This window comes from Schistocerca cancellata, chromosome 2 (genome assembly GCF_023864275.1).
Source record: "Schistocerca cancellata isolate TAMUIC-IGC-003103 chromosome 2, iqSchCanc2.1, whole genome shotgun sequence".
In the NCBI taxonomy this organism is placed as follows: Eukaryota; Metazoa; Arthropoda; class Insecta; order Orthoptera; family Acrididae; genus Schistocerca; species Schistocerca cancellata.
The window spans coordinates 955304555-955320722 of record NC_064627.1 but is presented as its reverse complement, the minus strand read 5'-3'; the positions used below and the strand labels follow the sequence as shown (position 1 = coordinate 955320722).

The 16168-nt window shown below is 43.5% G+C and overlaps 42 non-coding genes across 42 annotated transcripts; 21 read left to right on the top strand and 21 right to left on the bottom strand.

Annotated features, from left to right (window-relative positions):
- Positions 1–309: 309 nt before the first annotated feature.
- Positions 310–398, bottom strand: Trnay-gua (transfer RNA tyrosine (anticodon GUA)). Its single transcript is given in 2 exon segments — positions 310–345; positions 362–398. It is a non-coding gene; the product is annotated as a tRNA-Tyr (tRNA).
- Positions 399–645: 247 nt separating this feature from the next.
- On the top strand, positions 646–717 carry Trnaq-cug (transfer RNA glutamine (anticodon CUG)). The gene has a single exon. It is a non-coding gene; the product is annotated as a tRNA-Gln (tRNA).
- A 358-nt stretch (positions 718–1075) lies between these two features.
- On the bottom strand, positions 1076–1164 carry Trnay-gua (transfer RNA tyrosine (anticodon GUA)). The gene is given in 2 exon segments: positions 1076–1111; positions 1128–1164. It is a non-coding gene; the product is annotated as a tRNA-Tyr (tRNA).
- Positions 1165–1411: 247 nt separating this feature from the next.
- Positions 1412–1483, top strand: Trnaq-cug (transfer RNA glutamine (anticodon CUG)). The gene has a single exon. It is a non-coding gene; the product is annotated as a tRNA-Gln (tRNA).
- Positions 1484–1841: 358 nt separating this feature from the next.
- Trnay-gua (transfer RNA tyrosine (anticodon GUA)) lies at positions 1842–1930 on the bottom strand. Its single transcript is given in 2 exon segments — positions 1842–1877; positions 1894–1930. It is a non-coding gene; the product is annotated as a tRNA-Tyr (tRNA).
- A 247-nt stretch (positions 1931–2177) lies between these two features.
- Trnaq-cug (transfer RNA glutamine (anticodon CUG)) lies at positions 2178–2249 on the top strand. Its single transcript has one exon. It is a non-coding gene; the product is annotated as a tRNA-Gln (tRNA).
- A 358-nt stretch (positions 2250–2607) lies between these two features.
- Trnay-gua (transfer RNA tyrosine (anticodon GUA)) lies at positions 2608–2696 on the bottom strand. Its single transcript is given in 2 exon segments — positions 2608–2643; positions 2660–2696. It is a non-coding gene; the product is annotated as a tRNA-Tyr (tRNA).
- Positions 2697–2943: 247 nt separating this feature from the next.
- Trnaq-cug (transfer RNA glutamine (anticodon CUG)) lies at positions 2944–3015 on the top strand. Its single transcript has one exon. It is a non-coding gene; the product is annotated as a tRNA-Gln (tRNA).
- Positions 3016–3373: 358 nt separating this feature from the next.
- On the bottom strand, positions 3374–3462 carry Trnay-gua (transfer RNA tyrosine (anticodon GUA)). Its single transcript is given in 2 exon segments — positions 3374–3409; positions 3426–3462. It is a non-coding gene; the product is annotated as a tRNA-Tyr (tRNA).
- Positions 3463–3709: 247 nt separating this feature from the next.
- Positions 3710–3781, top strand: Trnaq-cug (transfer RNA glutamine (anticodon CUG)). The gene has a single exon. It is a non-coding gene; the product is annotated as a tRNA-Gln (tRNA).
- A 358-nt stretch (positions 3782–4139) lies between these two features.
- Positions 4140–4228, bottom strand: Trnay-gua (transfer RNA tyrosine (anticodon GUA)). Its single transcript is given in 2 exon segments — positions 4140–4175; positions 4192–4228. It is a non-coding gene; the product is annotated as a tRNA-Tyr (tRNA).
- Positions 4229–4475: 247 nt separating this feature from the next.
- Trnaq-cug (transfer RNA glutamine (anticodon CUG)) lies at positions 4476–4547 on the top strand. Its single transcript has one exon. It is a non-coding gene; the product is annotated as a tRNA-Gln (tRNA).
- A 358-nt stretch (positions 4548–4905) lies between these two features.
- On the bottom strand, positions 4906–4994 carry Trnay-gua (transfer RNA tyrosine (anticodon GUA)). The gene is given in 2 exon segments: positions 4906–4941; positions 4958–4994. It is a non-coding gene; the product is annotated as a tRNA-Tyr (tRNA).
- A 247-nt stretch (positions 4995–5241) lies between these two features.
- Positions 5242–5313, top strand: Trnaq-cug (transfer RNA glutamine (anticodon CUG)). Its single transcript has one exon. It is a non-coding gene; the product is annotated as a tRNA-Gln (tRNA).
- Positions 5314–5671: 358 nt separating this feature from the next.
- Trnay-gua (transfer RNA tyrosine (anticodon GUA)) lies at positions 5672–5760 on the bottom strand. Its single transcript is given in 2 exon segments — positions 5672–5707; positions 5724–5760. It is a non-coding gene; the product is annotated as a tRNA-Tyr (tRNA).
- Positions 5761–6007: 247 nt separating this feature from the next.
- Positions 6008–6079, top strand: Trnaq-cug (transfer RNA glutamine (anticodon CUG)). The gene has a single exon. It is a non-coding gene; the product is annotated as a tRNA-Gln (tRNA).
- Positions 6080–6437: 358 nt separating this feature from the next.
- Positions 6438–6526, bottom strand: Trnay-gua (transfer RNA tyrosine (anticodon GUA)). The gene is given in 2 exon segments: positions 6438–6473; positions 6490–6526. It is a non-coding gene; the product is annotated as a tRNA-Tyr (tRNA).
- A 247-nt stretch (positions 6527–6773) lies between these two features.
- Trnaq-cug (transfer RNA glutamine (anticodon CUG)) lies at positions 6774–6845 on the top strand. The gene has a single exon. It is a non-coding gene; the product is annotated as a tRNA-Gln (tRNA).
- Positions 6846–7203: 358 nt separating this feature from the next.
- Positions 7204–7292, bottom strand: Trnay-gua (transfer RNA tyrosine (anticodon GUA)). The gene is given in 2 exon segments: positions 7204–7239; positions 7256–7292. It is a non-coding gene; the product is annotated as a tRNA-Tyr (tRNA).
- A 247-nt stretch (positions 7293–7539) lies between these two features.
- On the top strand, positions 7540–7611 carry Trnaq-cug (transfer RNA glutamine (anticodon CUG)). Its single transcript has one exon. It is a non-coding gene; the product is annotated as a tRNA-Gln (tRNA).
- Positions 7612–7969: 358 nt separating this feature from the next.
- Positions 7970–8058, bottom strand: Trnay-gua (transfer RNA tyrosine (anticodon GUA)). The gene is given in 2 exon segments: positions 7970–8005; positions 8022–8058. It is a non-coding gene; the product is annotated as a tRNA-Tyr (tRNA).
- Positions 8059–8305: 247 nt separating this feature from the next.
- On the top strand, positions 8306–8377 carry Trnaq-cug (transfer RNA glutamine (anticodon CUG)). The gene has a single exon. It is a non-coding gene; the product is annotated as a tRNA-Gln (tRNA).
- A 358-nt stretch (positions 8378–8735) lies between these two features.
- Positions 8736–8824, bottom strand: Trnay-gua (transfer RNA tyrosine (anticodon GUA)). Its single transcript is given in 2 exon segments — positions 8736–8771; positions 8788–8824. It is a non-coding gene; the product is annotated as a tRNA-Tyr (tRNA).
- Positions 8825–9071: 247 nt separating this feature from the next.
- Trnaq-cug (transfer RNA glutamine (anticodon CUG)) lies at positions 9072–9143 on the top strand. Its single transcript has one exon. It is a non-coding gene; the product is annotated as a tRNA-Gln (tRNA).
- A 358-nt stretch (positions 9144–9501) lies between these two features.
- On the bottom strand, positions 9502–9590 carry Trnay-gua (transfer RNA tyrosine (anticodon GUA)). Its single transcript is given in 2 exon segments — positions 9502–9537; positions 9554–9590. It is a non-coding gene; the product is annotated as a tRNA-Tyr (tRNA).
- A 247-nt stretch (positions 9591–9837) lies between these two features.
- Trnaq-cug (transfer RNA glutamine (anticodon CUG)) lies at positions 9838–9909 on the top strand. The gene has a single exon. It is a non-coding gene; the product is annotated as a tRNA-Gln (tRNA).
- A 358-nt stretch (positions 9910–10267) lies between these two features.
- Positions 10268–10356, bottom strand: Trnay-gua (transfer RNA tyrosine (anticodon GUA)). Its single transcript is given in 2 exon segments — positions 10268–10303; positions 10320–10356. It is a non-coding gene; the product is annotated as a tRNA-Tyr (tRNA).
- Positions 10357–10603: 247 nt separating this feature from the next.
- On the top strand, positions 10604–10675 carry Trnaq-cug (transfer RNA glutamine (anticodon CUG)). Its single transcript has one exon. It is a non-coding gene; the product is annotated as a tRNA-Gln (tRNA).
- A 358-nt stretch (positions 10676–11033) lies between these two features.
- Trnay-gua (transfer RNA tyrosine (anticodon GUA)) lies at positions 11034–11122 on the bottom strand. Its single transcript is given in 2 exon segments — positions 11034–11069; positions 11086–11122. It is a non-coding gene; the product is annotated as a tRNA-Tyr (tRNA).
- Positions 11123–11369: 247 nt separating this feature from the next.
- Positions 11370–11441, top strand: Trnaq-cug (transfer RNA glutamine (anticodon CUG)). The gene has a single exon. It is a non-coding gene; the product is annotated as a tRNA-Gln (tRNA).
- A 358-nt stretch (positions 11442–11799) lies between these two features.
- On the bottom strand, positions 11800–11888 carry Trnay-gua (transfer RNA tyrosine (anticodon GUA)). Its single transcript is given in 2 exon segments — positions 11800–11835; positions 11852–11888. It is a non-coding gene; the product is annotated as a tRNA-Tyr (tRNA).
- Positions 11889–12135: 247 nt separating this feature from the next.
- Trnaq-cug (transfer RNA glutamine (anticodon CUG)) lies at positions 12136–12207 on the top strand. The gene has a single exon. It is a non-coding gene; the product is annotated as a tRNA-Gln (tRNA).
- Positions 12208–12565: 358 nt separating this feature from the next.
- On the bottom strand, positions 12566–12654 carry Trnay-gua (transfer RNA tyrosine (anticodon GUA)). Its single transcript is given in 2 exon segments — positions 12566–12601; positions 12618–12654. It is a non-coding gene; the product is annotated as a tRNA-Tyr (tRNA).
- Positions 12655–12901: 247 nt separating this feature from the next.
- Positions 12902–12973, top strand: Trnaq-cug (transfer RNA glutamine (anticodon CUG)). Its single transcript has one exon. It is a non-coding gene; the product is annotated as a tRNA-Gln (tRNA).
- A 358-nt stretch (positions 12974–13331) lies between these two features.
- Trnay-gua (transfer RNA tyrosine (anticodon GUA)) lies at positions 13332–13420 on the bottom strand. Its single transcript is given in 2 exon segments — positions 13332–13367; positions 13384–13420. It is a non-coding gene; the product is annotated as a tRNA-Tyr (tRNA).
- Positions 13421–13667: 247 nt separating this feature from the next.
- Trnaq-cug (transfer RNA glutamine (anticodon CUG)) lies at positions 13668–13739 on the top strand. The gene has a single exon. It is a non-coding gene; the product is annotated as a tRNA-Gln (tRNA).
- A 358-nt stretch (positions 13740–14097) lies between these two features.
- Trnay-gua (transfer RNA tyrosine (anticodon GUA)) lies at positions 14098–14186 on the bottom strand. Its single transcript is given in 2 exon segments — positions 14098–14133; positions 14150–14186. It is a non-coding gene; the product is annotated as a tRNA-Tyr (tRNA).
- A 247-nt stretch (positions 14187–14433) lies between these two features.
- Positions 14434–14505, top strand: Trnaq-cug (transfer RNA glutamine (anticodon CUG)). The gene has a single exon. It is a non-coding gene; the product is annotated as a tRNA-Gln (tRNA).
- A 358-nt stretch (positions 14506–14863) lies between these two features.
- Positions 14864–14952, bottom strand: Trnay-gua (transfer RNA tyrosine (anticodon GUA)). The gene is given in 2 exon segments: positions 14864–14899; positions 14916–14952. It is a non-coding gene; the product is annotated as a tRNA-Tyr (tRNA).
- A 247-nt stretch (positions 14953–15199) lies between these two features.
- Positions 15200–15271, top strand: Trnaq-cug (transfer RNA glutamine (anticodon CUG)). Its single transcript has one exon. It is a non-coding gene; the product is annotated as a tRNA-Gln (tRNA).
- Positions 15272–15629: 358 nt separating this feature from the next.
- Trnay-gua (transfer RNA tyrosine (anticodon GUA)) lies at positions 15630–15718 on the bottom strand. The gene is given in 2 exon segments: positions 15630–15665; positions 15682–15718. It is a non-coding gene; the product is annotated as a tRNA-Tyr (tRNA).
- Positions 15719–15965: 247 nt separating this feature from the next.
- On the top strand, positions 15966–16037 carry Trnaq-cug (transfer RNA glutamine (anticodon CUG)). The gene has a single exon. It is a non-coding gene; the product is annotated as a tRNA-Gln (tRNA).
- Positions 16038–16168: the final 131 nt, after the last annotated feature.

Here is a 16168-nt window from a genome sequence, read left to right as displayed (position 1 = left end):
CAGTGATAGGCTCAGGGATTTAGTTCCTACGTTTGTGTAAATAACGAGACGTCTATGAAACGGCTGAATATTGGTGCGACTATGTGACCTATATAGCACATTAAACGAGTAATGCCTGTAAGAGCAAGCAATTTTAAGATAATTCGAAGATTTATCATTAACCTACGGAGGCTAAGAATCCCATGATTATCAACTAGCTATTACAAGCTGAGCAAATGAATTTCCTTTAAAATAGGTTTAAAACATAGGGAGGTTCTGACCGAGTGGGCATGCTCTGGAGCCTCTTTGCTCGTGAGATTAGAAAAACAGCCCTCTGGGCCGGATTTGAACCAGCGACCTATGGATAACTGTGAATCCTCCACTACAGTCCACCGCTCTACCAACTGAGCTACCAGAGGCTCTGCTTACTTTGTTATTCGTACTGATTGCTTTAGCTCCGTCCCTGTCTTTCGTTTCCACACACAGCTACTCAGCGCGGCCATATAGACGCACAGAAATGCAGCCATCGGCTGCAACTGCAAACATTGCCCAGATTAAGTTTTATAATGCTCGATCGTATCAATTAGGTTAAAAAATGCAAGTAGGAAGTGTCTGAATTATGTCAGAGTACTGCTAAGTGTATTTACGAGTCCCATGCTCCTGTCTGGTTCCATGGTGTAACGGTTAGCACTCTGGACTCTGAATCCAGCGATCCGAGTTCGAATCTCAGTGGAACCTTCGTTTAGTCTAAATTTAATGTAATAAGCGTTTCTCGCCGAGGAAGTAGCAGTGATAGGCTCAGGGATTTAGTTCCTACGTTTGTGTAAATAACGAGACGTCTATGAAACGGCTGAATATTGGTGCGACTATGTGACCTATATAGCACATTAAACGAGTAATGCCTGTAAGAGCAAGCAATTTTAAGATAATTCGAAGAATTATCATTAACCTACGGAGGCTAAGAATCCCATGATTATCAACTAGCTATTACAAGCTGAGCAAATGAATTTCCTTTAAAATAGGTTTAAAACATAGGGAGGTTCTGACCGAGTGGGCATGCTCTGGAGCCTCTTTGCTCGTGAGATTAGAAAAACAGTCCTCTGGGCCGGATTTGAACCAGCGACCTATGGATAACTGTGAATCCTCCACTACAGTCCACCGCTCTACCAACTGAGCTACCAGAGGCTCTGCTTACTTTGTTATTCGTACTGATTGCTTTAGCTCCGTCCCTGTCTTTCGTTTCCACACACAGCTACTCAGCGCGGCCATATAGACGCACAGAAATGCAGCCATCGGCTGCAACTGCAAACATTGCCCAGATTAAGTTTTATAATGCTCGATCGTATCAATTAGGTTAAAAAATGCAAGTAGGAAGTGTCTGAATTATGTCAGAGTACTGCTAAGTGTATTTACGAGTCCCATGCTCCTGCCTGGTTCCATGGTGTAACGGTTAGCACTCTGGACTCTGAATCCAGCGATCCGAGTTCGAATCTCGGTGGAACCTTCGTTTAGTCTAAATTTTCTGTAATAAGCGTTTCTCGCCGAGGAAGTAGCAGTGATAGGCTCAGGGATTTAGTTCCTACGTTTGTGTAAATAACGAGACGTCTATGAAACGGCTGAATATTGGTGCGACTATGTGACCTATATAGCACATTAAACGAGTAATGCCTGTAAGAGCAAGCAATTTTAAGATAATTCGAAGAATTATCATTAACCTACGGAGGCTAAGAATCCCATGATTATCAACTAGCTATTACAAGCTGAGCAAATGAATTTCCTTTAAAATAGGTTTAAAACATAGGGAGGTTCTGACCGAGTGGGCATGCTCTGGAGCCTCTTTGCTCGTGAGATTAGAAAAACAGTCCTCTGGGCCGGATTTGAACCAGCGACCTATGGATAACTGTGAATCCTCCACTACAGTCCACCGCTCTACCAACTGAGCTACCAGAGGCTCTGCTTACTTTGTTATTCGTACTGATTGCTTTAGCTCCGTCCCTGTCTTTCGTTTCCACACACAGCTACTCAGCGCGGCCATATAGACGCACAGAAATGCAGCCATCGGCTGCAACTGCAAACATTGCCCAGATTAAGTTTTATAATGCTCGATCGTATCAATTAGGTTAAAAAATGCAAGTAGGAAGTGTCTGAATTATGTCAGAGTACTGCTAAGTGTATTTACGAGTCCCATGCTCCTGTCTGGTTCCATGGTGTAACGGTTAGCACTCTGGACTCTGAATCCAGCGATCCGAGTTCGAATCTCGGTGGAACCTTCGTTTAGTCTAAATTTTCTGTAATAAGCGTTTCTCGCCGAGGAAGTAGCAGTGATAGGCTCAGGGATTTAGTTCCTACGTTTGTGTAAATAACGAGACGTCTATGAAACGGCTGAATATTGGTGCGACTATGTGACCTATATAGCACATTAAACGAGTAATGCCTGTAAGAGCAAGCAATTTTAAGATAATTCGAAGAATTATCATTAACCTACGGAGGCTAAGAATCCCATGATTATCAACTAGCTATTACAAGCTGAGCAAATGAATTTCCTTTAAAATAGGTTTAAAACATAGGGAGGTTCTGACCGAGTGGGCATGCTCTGGAGCCTCTTTGCTCGTGAGATTAGAAAAACAGTCCTCTGGGCCGGATTTGAACCAGCGACCTATGGATAACTGTGAATCCTCCACTACAGTCCACCGCTCTACCAACTGAGCTACCAGAGGCTCTGCTTACTTTGTTATTCGTACTGATTGCTTTAGCTCCGTCCCTGTCTTTCGTTTCCACACACAGCTACTCAGCGCGGCCATATAGACGCACAGAAATGCAGCCATCGGCTGCAACTGCAAACATTGCCCAGATTAAGTTTTATAATGCTCGATCGTATCAATTAGGTTAAAAAATGCAAGTAGGAAGTGTCTGAATTATGTCAGAGTACTGCTAAGTGTATTTACGAGTCCCATGCTCCTGTCTGGTTCCATGGTGTAACGGTTAGCACTCTGGACTCTGAATCCAGCGATCCGAGTTCGAATCTCGGTGGAACCTTCGTTTAGTCTAAATTTTCTGTAATAAGCGTTTCTCGCCGAGGAAGTAGCAGTGATAGGCTCAGGGATTTAGTTCCTACGTTTGTGTAAATAACGAGACGTCTATGAAACGGCTGAATATTGGTGCGACTATGTGACCTATATAGCACATTAAACGAGTAATGCCTGTAAGAGCAAGCAATTTTAAGATAATTCGAAGAATTATCATTAACCTACGGAGGCTAAGAATCCCATGATTATCAACTAGCTATTACAAGCTGAGCAAATGAATTTCCTTTAAAATAGGTTTAAAACATAGGGAGGTTCTGACCGAGTGGGCATGCTCTGGAGCCTCTTTGCTCGTGAGGTTAGAAAAACAGTCCTCTGGGCCGGATTTGAACCAGCGACCTATGGATAACTGTGCATCCTCCACTACAGTCCACCGCTCTACCAACTGAGCTACCAGAGGCTCTGCTTACTTTGTTATTCGTACTGATTGCTTTAGCTCCGTCCCTGTCTTTCGTTTCCACACACAGCTACTCAGCGCGGCCATATAGACGCACAGAAATGCAGCCATCGGCTGCAACTGCAAACATTGCCCAGATTAAGTTTTATAATGCTCGATCGTATCAATTAGGTTAAAAAATGCAAGTAGGAAGTGTCTGAATTATGTCAGAGTACTGCTAAGTGTATTTACGAGTCCCATGCTCCTGTCTGGTTCCATGGTGTAACGGTTAGCACTCTGGACTCTGAATCCAGCGATCCGAGTTCGAATCTCGGTGGAACCTTCGTTTAGTCTAAATTTTCTGTAATAAGCGTTTCTCGCCGAGGAAGTAGCAGTGATAGGCTCAGGGATTTAGTTCCTACGTTTGTGTAAATAACGAGACGTCTATGAAACGGCTGAATATTGGTGCGACTATGTGACCTATATAGCACATTAAACGAGTAATGCCTGTAAGAGCAAGCAATTTTAAGATAATTCGAAGAATTATCATTAACCTACGGAGGCTAAGAATCCCATGATTATCAACTAGCTACTACAAGCTGAGCAAATGAATTTCCTTTAAAATAGGTTTAAAACATAGGGAGGTTCTGACCGAGTGGGCATGCTCTGGAGCCTCTTTGCTCGTGAGGTTAGAAAAACAGTCCTCTGGGCCGGATTTGAACCAGCGACCTATGGATAACTGTGAATCCTCCACTACAGTCCACCGCTCTACCAACTGAGCTACCAGAGGCTCTGCTTACTTTGTTATTCGTACTGATTGCTTTAGCTCCGTCCATGTCTTTCGTTTCCACACACAGCTACTCAGCGCGGCCATATAGACGCACAGAAATGCAGCCATCGGCTGCAACTGCAAACATTGCCCAGATTAAGTTTTATAATGCTCGATCGTATCAATTAGGTTAAAAAATGCAAGTAGGAAGTGTCTGAATTATGTCAGAGTACTGCTAAGTGTATTTACGAGTCCCATGCTCCTGTCTGGTTCCATGGTGTAACGGTTAGCACTCTGGACTCTGAATCCAGCGATCCGAGTTCGAATCTCGGTGGAACCTTCGTTTAGTCTAAATTTTCTGTAATAAGCGTTTCTCGCCGAGGAAGTAGCAGTGATAGGCTCAGGGATTTAGTTCCTACGTTTGTGTAAATAACGAGACGTCTATGAAACGGCTGAATATTGGTGCGACTATGTGACCTATATAGCACATTAAACGAGTAATGCCTGTAAGAGCAAGCAATTTTAAGATAATTCGAAGAATTATCATTAACCTACGGAGGCTAAGAATCCCATGATTATCAACTAGCTATTACAAGCTGAGCAAATGAATTTCCTTTAAAATAGGTTTAAAACATAGGGAGGTTCTGACCGAGTGGGCATGCTCTGGAGCCTCTTTGCTCGTGAGATTAGAAAAACAGTCCTCTGGGCCGGATTTGAACCAGCGACCTATGGATAACTGTGAATCCTCCACTACAGTCCACCGCTCTACCAACTGAGCTACCAGAGGCTCTGCTTACTTTGTTATTCGTACTGATTGCTTTAGCTCCGTCCCTGTCTTTCGTTTCCACACACAGCTACTCAGCGCGGCCATATAGACGCACAGAAATGCAGCCATCGGCTGCAACTGCAAACATTGCCCAGATTAAGTTTTATAATGCTCGATCGTATCAATTAGGTTAAAAAATGCAAGTAGGAAGTGTCTGAATTATGTCAGAGTACTGCTAAGTGTATTTACGAGTCCCATGCTCCTGTCTGGTTCCATGGTGTAACGGTTAGCACTCTGGACTCTGAATCCAGCGATCCGAGTTCGAATCTCGGTGGAACCTTCGTTTAGTCTAAATTTTCTGTAATAAGCGTTTCTCGCCGAGGAAGTAGCAGTGATAGGCTCAGGGATTTAGTTCCTACGTTTGTGTAAATAACGAGACGTCTATGAAACGGCTGAATATTGGTGCGACTATGTGACCTATATAGCACATTAAACGAGTAATGCCTGTAAGAGCAAGCAATTTTAAGATAATTCGAAGAATTATCATTAACCTACGGAGGCTAAGAATCCCATGATTATCAACTAGCTATTACAAGCTGAGCAAATGAATTTCCTTTAAAATAGGTTTAAAACATAGGGAGGTTCTGACCGAGTGGGCATGCTCTGGAGCCTCTTTGCTCGTGAGATTAGAAAAACAGTCCTCTGGGCCGGATTTGAACCAGCGACCTATGGATAACTGTGAATCCTCCACTACAGTCCACCGCTCTACCAACTGAGCTACCAGAGACTCTGCTTGCTTTGTTATTCGTACTGATTGCTTTAGCTCCGTCCCTGTCTTTCGTTTCCACACACAGCTACTCAGCGCGGCCATATAGACGCACAGAAATGCAGCCATCGGCTGCAACTGCAAACATTGCCCAGATTAAGTTTTATAATGCTCGATCGTATCAATTAGGTTAAAAAATGCAAGTAGGAAGTGTCTGAATTATGTCAGAGTACTGCTAAGTGTATTTACGAGTCCCATGCTCCTGTCTGGTTCCATGGTGTAACGGTTAGCACTCTGGACTCTGAATCCAGCGATCCGAGTTCGAATCTCGGTGGAACCTTCGTTTAGTCTAAATTTTCTGTAATAAGCGTTTCTCGCCGAGGAAGTAGCAGTGATAGGCTCAGGGATTTAGTTCCTACGTTTGTGTAAATAACGAGACGTCTATGAAACGGCTGAATATTGGTGCGACTATGTGACCTATATAGCACATTAAACGAGTAATGCCTGTAAGAGCAAGCAATTTTAAGATAATTCGAAGAATTATCATTAACCTACGGAGGCTAAGAATCCCATGATTATCAACTAGCTATTACAAGCTGAGCAAATGAATTTCCTTTAAAATAGGTTTAAAACATAGGGAGGTTCTGACCGAGTGGGCATGCTCTGGAGCCTCTTTGCTCGTGAGATTAGAAAAACAGTCCTCTGGGCCGGATTTGAACCAGCGACCTATGGATAACTGTGAATCCTCCACTACAGTCCACCGCTCTACCAACTGAGCTACCAGAGGCTCTGCTTGCTTTGTTATTCGTACTGATTGCTTTAGCTCCGTCCCTGTCTTTCGTTTCCACACACAGCTACTCAGCGCGGCCATATAGACGCACAGAAATGCAGCCATCGGCTGCAACTGCAAACATTGCCCAGATTAAGTTTTATAATGCTCGATCGTATCAATTAGGTTAAAAAATGCAAGTAGGAAGTGTCTGAATTATGTCAGAGTACTGCTAAGTGTATTTACGAGTCCCATGCTCCTGTCTGGTTCCATGGTGTAACGGTTAGCACTCTGGACTCTGAATCCAGCGATCCGAGTTCGAATCTCGGTGGAACCTTCGTTTAGTCTAAATTTTCTGTAATAAGCGTTTCTCGCCGAGGAAGTAGCAGTGATAGGCTCAGGGATTTAGTTCCTACGTTTGTGTAAATAACGAGACGTCTATGAAACGGCTGAATATTGGTGCGACTATGTGACCTATATAGCACATTAAACGAGTAATGCCTGTAAGAGCAAGCAATTTTAAGATAATTCGAAGAATTATCATTAACCTACGGAGGCTAAGAATCCCGTGATTATCAACTAGCTATTACAAGCTGAGCAAATGAATTTCCTTTAAAATAGGTTTAAAACATAGGGAGGTTCTGACCGAGTGGGCATGCTCTGGAGCCTCTTTGCTCGTGAGATTAGAAAAACAGTCCTCTGGGCCGGATTTGAACCAGCGACCTATGGATAACTGTGAATCCTCCACTACAGTCCACCGCTCTACCAACTGAGCTACCAGAGGCTCTGCTTACTTTGTTATTCGTACTGATTGCTTTAGCTCCGTCCCTGTCTTTCGTTTCCACACACAGCTACTCAGCGCGGCCATATAGACGCACAGAAATGCAGCCATCGGCTGCAACTGCAAACATTGCCCAGATTAAGTTTTATAATGCTCGATCGTATCAATTAGGTTAAAAAATGCAAGTAGGAAGTGTCTGAATTATGTCAGAGTACTGCTAAGTGTATTTACGAGTCCCATGCTCCTGTCTGGTTCCATGGTGTAACGGTTAGCACTCTGGACTCTGAATCCAGCGATCCGAGTTCGAATCTCGGTGGAACCTTCGTTTAGTCTAAATTTTCTGTAATAAGCGTTTCTCGCCGAGGAAGTAGCAGTGATAGGCTCAGGGATTTAGTTCCTACGTTTGTGTAAATAACGAGACGTCTATGAAACGGCTGAATATTGGTGCGACTATGTGACCTATATAGCACATTAAACGAGTAATGCCTGTAAGAGCAAGCAATTTTAAGATAATTCGAAGAATTATCATTAACCTACGGAGGCTAAGAATCCCGTGATTATCAACTAGCTATTACAAGCTGAGCAAATGAATTTCCTTTAAAATAGGTTTAAAACATAGGGAGGTTCTGACCGAGTGGGCATGCTCTGGAGCCTCTTTGCTCGTGAGATTAGAAAAACAGTCCTCTGGGCCGGATTTGAACCAGCGACCTATGGATAACTGTGAATCCTCCACTACAGTCCACCGCTCTACCAACTGAGCTACCAGAGGCTCTGCTTACTTTGTTATTCGTACTGATTGCTTTAGCTCCGTCCCTGTCTTTCGTTTCCACACACAGCTACTCAGCGCGGCCATATAGACGCACAGAAATGCAGCCATCGGCTGCAACTGCAAACATTGCCCAGATTAAGTTTTATAATGCTCGATCGTATCAATTAGGTTAAAAAATGCAAGTAGGAAGTGTCTGAATTATGTCAGAGTACTGCTAAGTGTATTTACGAGTCCCATGCTCCTGTATGGTTCCATGGTGTAACGGTTAGCACTCTGGACTCTGAATCCAGCGATCCGAGTTCGAATCTCGGTGGAACCTTCGTTTAGTCTAAATTTTCTGTAATAAGCGTTTCTCGCCGAGGAAGTAGCAGTGATAGGCTCAGGGATTTAGTTCCTACGTTTGTGTAAATAACGAGACGTCTATGAAACGGCTGAATATTGGTGCGACTATGTGACCTATATAGCACATTAAACGAGTAATGCCTGTAAGAGCAAGCAATTTTAAGATAATTCGAAGAATTATCATTAACCTACGGAGGCTAAGAATCCCATGATTATCAACTAGCTATTACAAGCTGAGCAAATGAATTTCCTTTAAAATAGGTTTAAAACATAGGGAGGTTCTGACCGAGTGGGCATGCTCTGGAGCCTCTTTGCTCGTGAGATTAGAAAAACAGTCCTCTGGGCCGGATTTGAACCAGCGACCTATGGATAACTGTGAATCCTCCACTACAGTCCACCGCTCTACCAACTGAGCTACCAGAGGCTCTGCTTACTTTGTTATTCGTACTGATTGCTTTAGCTCCGTCCCTGTCTTTCGTTTCCACACACAGCTACTCAGCGCGGCCATATAGACGCACAGAAATGCAGCCATCGGCTGCAACTGCAAACATTGCCCAGATTAAGTTTTATAATGCTCGATCGTATCAATTAGGTTAAAAAATGCAAGTAGGAAGTGTCTGAATTATGTCAGAGTACTGCTAAGTGTATTTACGAGTCCCATTCTCCTGTCTGGTTCCATGGTGTAACGGTTAGCACTCTGGACTCTGAATCCAGCGATCCGAGTTCGAATCTCGGTGGAACCTTCGTTTAGTCTAAATTTTCTGTAATAAGCGTTTCTCGCCGAGGAAGTAGCAGTGATAGGCTCAGGGATTTAGTTCCTACGTTTGTGTAAATAACGAGACGTCTATGAAACGGCTGAATATTGGTGCGACTATGTGACCTATATAGCACATTAAACGAGTAATGCCTGTAAGAGCAAGCAATTTTAAGATAATTCGAAGAATTATCATTAACCTACGGAGGCTAAGAATCCCATGATTATCAACTAGCTATTACAAGCTGAGCAAATGAATTTCCTTTAAAATAGGTTTAAAACATAGGGAGGTTCTGACCGAGTGGGCATGCTCTGGAGCCTCTTTGCTCGTGAGATTAGAAAAACAGTCCTCTGGGCCGGATTTGAACCAGCGACCTATGGATAACTGTGAATCCTCCACTACAGTCCACCGCTCTACCAACTGAGCTACCAGAGGCTCTGCTTACTTTGTTATTCGTACTGATTGCTTTAGCTCCGTCCCTGTCTTTCGTTTCCACACACAGCTACTCAGCGCGGCCATATAGACGCACAGAAATGCAGCCATCGGCTGCAACTGCAAACATTGCCCAGATTAAGTTTTATAATGCTCGATCGTATCAATTAGGTTAAAAAATGCAAGTAGGAAGTGTCTGAATTATGTCAGAGTACTGCTAAGTGTATTTACGAGTCCCATGCTCCTGTCTGGTTCCATGGTGTAACGGTTAGCACTCTGGACTCTGAATCCAGCGATCCGAGTTCGAATCTCGGTGGAACCTTCGTTTAGTCTAAATTTTCTGTAATAAGCGTTTCTCGCCGAGGAAGTAGCAGTGATAGGCTCAGGGATTTAGTTCCTACGTTTGTGTAAATAACGAGACGTCTATGAAACGGCTGAATATTGGTGCGACTATGTGACCTATATAGCACATTAAACGAGTAATGCCTGTAAGAGCAAGCAATTTTAAGATAATTCGAAGAATTATCATTAACCTACGGAGGCTAAGAATCCCATGATTATCAACTAGCTATTACAAGCTGAGCAAATGAATTTCCTTTAAAATAGGTTTAAAACATAGGGAGGTTCTGACCGAGTGGGCATGCTCTGGAGCCTCTTTGCTCGTGAGATTAGAAAAACAGTCCTCTGGGCCGGATTTGAACCAGCGACCTATGGATAACTGTGAATCCTCCACTACAGTCCACCGCTCTACCAACTGAGCTACCAGAGGCTCTGCTTACTTTGTTATTCGTACTGATTGCTTTAGCTCCGTCCCTGTCTTTCGTTTCCACACACAGCTACTCAGCGCGGCCATATAGACGCACAGAAATGCAGCCATCGGCTGCAACTGCAAACATTGCCCAGATTAAGTTTTATAATGCTCGATCGTATCAATTAGGTTAAAAAATGCAAGTAGGAAGTGTCTGAATTATGTCAGAGTACTGCTAAGTGTATTTACGAGTCCCATGCTCCTGTCTGGTTCCATGGTGTAACGGTTAGCACTCTGGACTCTGAATCCAGCGATCCGAGTTCGAATCTCGGTGGAACCTTCGTTTAGTCTAAATTTTCTGTAATAAGCGTTTCTCGCCGAGGAAGTAGCAGTGATAGGCTCAGGGATTTAGTTCCTACGTTTGTGTAAATAACGAGACGTCTATGAAACGGCTGAATATTGGTGCGACTATGTGACCTATATAGCACATTAAACGAGTAATGCCTGTAAGAGCAAGCAATTTTAAGATAATTCGAAGAATTATCATTAACCTACGGAGGCTAAGAATCCCATGATTATCAACTAGCTATTACAAGCTGAGCAAATGAATTTCCTTTAAAATAGGTTTAAAACATAGGGAGGTTCTGACCGAGTGGGCATGCTCTGGAGCCTCTTTGCTCGTGAGATTAGAAAAACAGTCCTCTGGGCCGGATTTGAACCAGCGACCTATGGATAACTGTGAATCCTCCACTACAGTCCACCGCTCTACCAACTGAGCTACCAGAGGCTCTGCTTACTTTGTTATTCGTACTGATTGCTTTAGCTCCGTCCCTGTCTTTCGTTTCCACACACAGCTACTCAGCGCGGCCATATAGACGCACAGAAATGCAGCCATCGGCTGCAACTGCAAACATTGCCCAGATTAAGTTTTATAATGCTCGATCGTATCAATTAGGTTAAAAAATGCAAGTAGGAAGTGTCTGAATTATGTCAGAGTACTGCTAAGTGTATTTACGAGTCCCATGCTCCTGTCTGGTTCCATGGTGTAACGGTTAGCACTCTGGACTCTGAATCCAGCGATCCGAGTTCGAATCTCGGTGGAACCTTCGTTTAGTCTAAATTTTCTGTAATAAGCGTTTCTCGCCGAGGAAGTAGCAGTGATAGGCTCAGGGATTTAGTTCCTACGTTTGTGTAAATAACGAGACGTCTATGAAACGGCTGAATATTGGTGCGACTATGTGACCTATATAGCACATTAAACGAGTAATGCCTGTAAGAGCAAGCAATTTTAAGATAATTCGAAGAATTATCATTAACCTACGGAGGCTAAGAATCCCATGATTATCAACTAGCTATTACAAGCTGAGCAAATGAATTTCCTTTAAAATAGGTTTAAAACATAGGGAGGTTCTGACCGAGTGGGCATGCTCTGGAGCCTCTTTGCTCGTGAGATTAGAAAAACAGTCCTCTGGGCCGGATTTGAACCAGCGACCTATGGATAACTGTGAATCCTCCACTACAGTCCACCGCTCTACCAACTGAGCTACCAGAGGCTCTGCTTACTTTGTTATTCGTACTGATTGCTTTAGCTCCGTCCCTGTCTTTCGTTTCCACACACAGCTACTCAGCGCGGCCATATAGACGCACAGAAATGCAGCCATCGGCTGCAACTGCAAACATTGCCCAGATTAAGTTTTATAATGCTCGATCGTATCAATTAGGTTAAAAAATGCAAGTAGGAAGTGTCTGAATTATGTCAGAGTACTGCTAAGTGTATTTACGAGTCCCATGCTCCTGTCTGGTTCCATGGTGTAACGGTTAGCACTCTGGACTCTGAATCCAGCGATCCGAGTTCGAATCTCGGTGGAACCTTCGTTTAGTCTAAATTTTCTGTAATAAGCGTTTCTCGCCGAGGAAGTAGCAGTGATAGGCTCAGGGATTTAGTTCCTACGTTTGTGTAAATAACGAGACGTCTATGAAACGGCTGAATATTGGTGCGACTATGTGACCTATATAGCACATTAAACGAGTAATGCCTGTAAGAGCAAGCAATTTTAAGATAATTCGAAGAATTATCATTAACCTACGGAGGCTAAGAATCCCATGATTATCAACTAGCTATTACAAGCTGAGCAAATGAATTTCCTTTAAAATAGGTTTAAAACATAGGGAGGTTCTGACCGAGTGGGCATGCTCTGGAGCCTCTTTGCTCGTGAGATTAGAAAAACAGTCCTCTGGGCCGGATTTGAACCAGCGACCTATGGATAACTGTGAATCCTCCACTACAGTCCACCGCTCTACCAACTGAGCTACCAGAGGCTCTGCTTACTTTGTTATTCGTACTGATTGCTTTAGCTCCGTCCCTGTCTTTCGTTTCCACACACAGCTACTCAGCGCGGCCATATAGACGCACAGAAATGCAGCCATCGGCTGCAACTGCAAACATTGCCCAGATTAAGTTTTATAATGCTCGATCGTATCAATTAGGTTAAAAAATGCAAGTAGGAAGTGTCTGAATTATGTCAGAGTACTGCTAAGTGTATTTACGAGTCCCATGCTCCTGTCTGGTTCCATGGTGTAACGGTTAGCACTCTGGACTCTGAATCCAGCGATCCGAGTTCGAATCTCGGTGGAACCTTCGTTTAGTCTAAATTTTCTGTAATAAGCGTTTCTCGCCGAGGAAGTAGCAGTGATAGGCTCAGGGATTTAGTTCCTACGTTTGTGTAAATAACGAGACGTCTATGAAACGGCTGAATATTGGTGCGACTATGTGACCTATATAGCACATTAAACGAGTAATGCCTGTAAGAGCAAGCAATTTTAAGATAATTCGAAGAATTATCATTAACCTACGGAGGCTAAGAATCCCATGATTATCAACTAGCTATTACAAGCTGAGCAAATGAATTTCCTTTAAAATAGGTTTAAAACATAGGGAGGTTCTGACCGAGTGGGCATGCTCTGGAGCCTCTTTGCTCGTGAGATTAGAAAAACAGTCCTCTGGGCCGGATTTGAACCAGCGACCTATGGATAACTGTGAATCCTCCACTACAGTCCACCGCTCTACCAACTGAGCTACCAGAGGCTCTGCTTACTTTGTTATTCGTACTGATTGCTTTAGCTCCGTCCCTGTCTTTCGTTTCCACACACAGCTACTCAGCGCGGCCATATAGACGCACAGAAATGCAGCCATCGGCTGCAACTGCAAACATTGCCCAGATTAAGTTTTATAATGCTCGATCGTATCAATTAGGTTAAAAAATGCAAGTAGGAAGTGTCTGAATTATGTCAGAGTACTGCTAAGTGTATTTACGAGTCCCATGCTCCTGTCTGGTTCCATGGTGTAACGGTTAGCACTCTGGACTCTGAATCCAGCGATCCGAGTTCGAATCTCGGTGGAACCTTCGTTTAGTCTAAATTTTCTGTAATAAGCGTTTCTCGCCGAGGAAGTAGCAGTGATAGGCTCAGGGATTTAGTTCCTACGTTTGTGTAAATAACGAGACGTCTATGAAACGGCTGAATATTGGTGCGACTATGTGACCTATATAGCACATTAAACGAGTAATGCCTGTAAGAGCAAGCAATTTTAAGATAATTCGAAGAATTATCATTAACCTACGGAGGCTAAGAATCCCATGATTATCAACTAGCTATTACAAGCTGAGCAAATGAATTTCCTTTAAAATAGGTTTAAAACATAGGGAGGTTCTGACCGAGTGGGCATGCTCTGGAGCCTCTTTGCTCGTGAGATTAGAAAAACAGTCCTCTGGGCCGGATTTGAACCAGCGACCTATGGATAACTGTGAATCCTCCACTACAGTCCACCGCTCTACCAACTGAGCTACCAGAGGCTCTGCTTACTTTGTTATTCGTACTGATTGCTTTAGCTCCGTCCCTGTCTTTCGTTTCCACACACAGCTACTCAGCGCGGCCATATAGACGCACAGAAATGCAGCCATCGGCTGCAACTGCAAACATTGCCCAGATTAAGTTTTATAATGCTCGATCGTATCAATTAGGTTAAAAAATGCAAGTAGGAAGTGTCTGAATTATGTCAGAGTACTGCTAAGTGTATTTACGAGTCCCATGCTCCTGTCTGGTTCCATGGTGTAACGGTTAGCACTCTGGACTCTGAATCCAGCGATCCGAGTTCGAATCTCGGTGGAACCTTCGTTTAGTCTAAATTTTCTGTAATAAGCGTTTCTCGCCGAGGAAGTAGCAGTGATAGGCTCAGGGATTTAGTTCCTACGTTTGTGTAAATAACGAGACGTCTATGAAACGGCTGAATATTGGTGCGACTATGTGACCTATATAGCACATTAAACGAGTAATGCCTGTAAGAGCAAGCAATTTTAAGATAATTCGAAGAATTATCATTAACCTACGGAGGCTAAGAATCCCATGATTATCAACTAGCTATTACAAGCTGAGCAAATGAATTTCCTTTAAAATAGGTTTAAAACATAGGGAGGTTCTGACCGAGTGGGCATGCTCTGGAGCCTCTTTGCTCGTGAGATTAGAAAAACAGTCCTCTGGGCCGGATTTGAACCAGCGACCTATGGATAACTGTGAATCCTCCACTACAGTCCACCGCTCTACCAACTGAGCTACCAGAGGCTCTGCTTACTTTGTTATTCGTACTGATTGCTTTAGCTCCGTCCCTGTCTTTCGTTTCCACACACAGCTACTCAGCGCGGCCATATAGACGCACAGAAATGCAGCCATCGGCTGCAACTGCAAACATTGCCCAGATTAAGTTTTATAATGCTCGATCGTATCAATTAGGTTAAAAAATGCAAGTAGGAAGTGTCTGAATTATGTCAGAGTACTGCTAAGTGTATTTACGAGTCCCATGCTCCTGTCTGGTTCCATGGTGTAACGGTTAGCACTCTGGACTCTGAATCCAGCGATCCGAGTTCGAATCTCGGTGGAACCTTCGTTTAGTCTAAATTTTCTGTAATAAGCGTTTCTCGCCGAGGAAGTAGCAGTGATAGGCTCAGGGATTTAGTTCCTACGTTTGTGTAAATAACGAGACGTCTATGAAACGGCTGAATATTGGTGCGACTATGTGACCTATATAGCACATTAAACGAGTAATGCCTGTAAGAGCAAGCAATTTTAAGATAATTCGAAGAATTATCATTAACCTACGGAGGCTAAGAATCCCATGATTATCAACTAGCTATTACAAGCTGAGCAAATGAATTTCCTTTAAAATAGGTTTAAAACATAGGGAGGTTCTGACCGAGTGGGCATGCTCTGGAGCCTCTTTGCTCGTGAGATTAGAAAAACAGTCCTCTGGGCCGGATTTGAACCAGCGACCTATGGATAACTGTGAATCCTCCACTACAGTCCACCGCTCTACCAACTGAGCTACCAGAGGCTCTGCTTACTTTGTTATTCGTACTGATTGCTTTAGCTCCGTCCCTGTCTTTCGTTTCCACACACAGCTACTCAGCGCGGCCATATAGACGCACAGAAATGCAGCCATCGGCTGCAACTGCAAACATTGCCCAGATTAAGTTTTATAATGCTCGATCGTATCAATTAGGTTAAAAAATGCAAGTAGGAAGTGTCTGAATTATGTCAGAGTACTGCTAAGTGTATTTACGAGTCCCATGCTCCTGTCTGGTTCCATGGTGTAACGGTTAGCACTCTGGACTCTGAATCCAGCGATCCGAGTTCGAATCTCGGTGGAACCTTCGTTTAGTCTAAATTTTCTGTAATAAGCGTTTCTCGCCGAGGAAGTAGCAGTGATAGGCTCAGGGATTTAGTTCCTACGTTTGTGTAAATAACGAGACGTCTATGAAACGGCTGAATATTGGTGCGACTA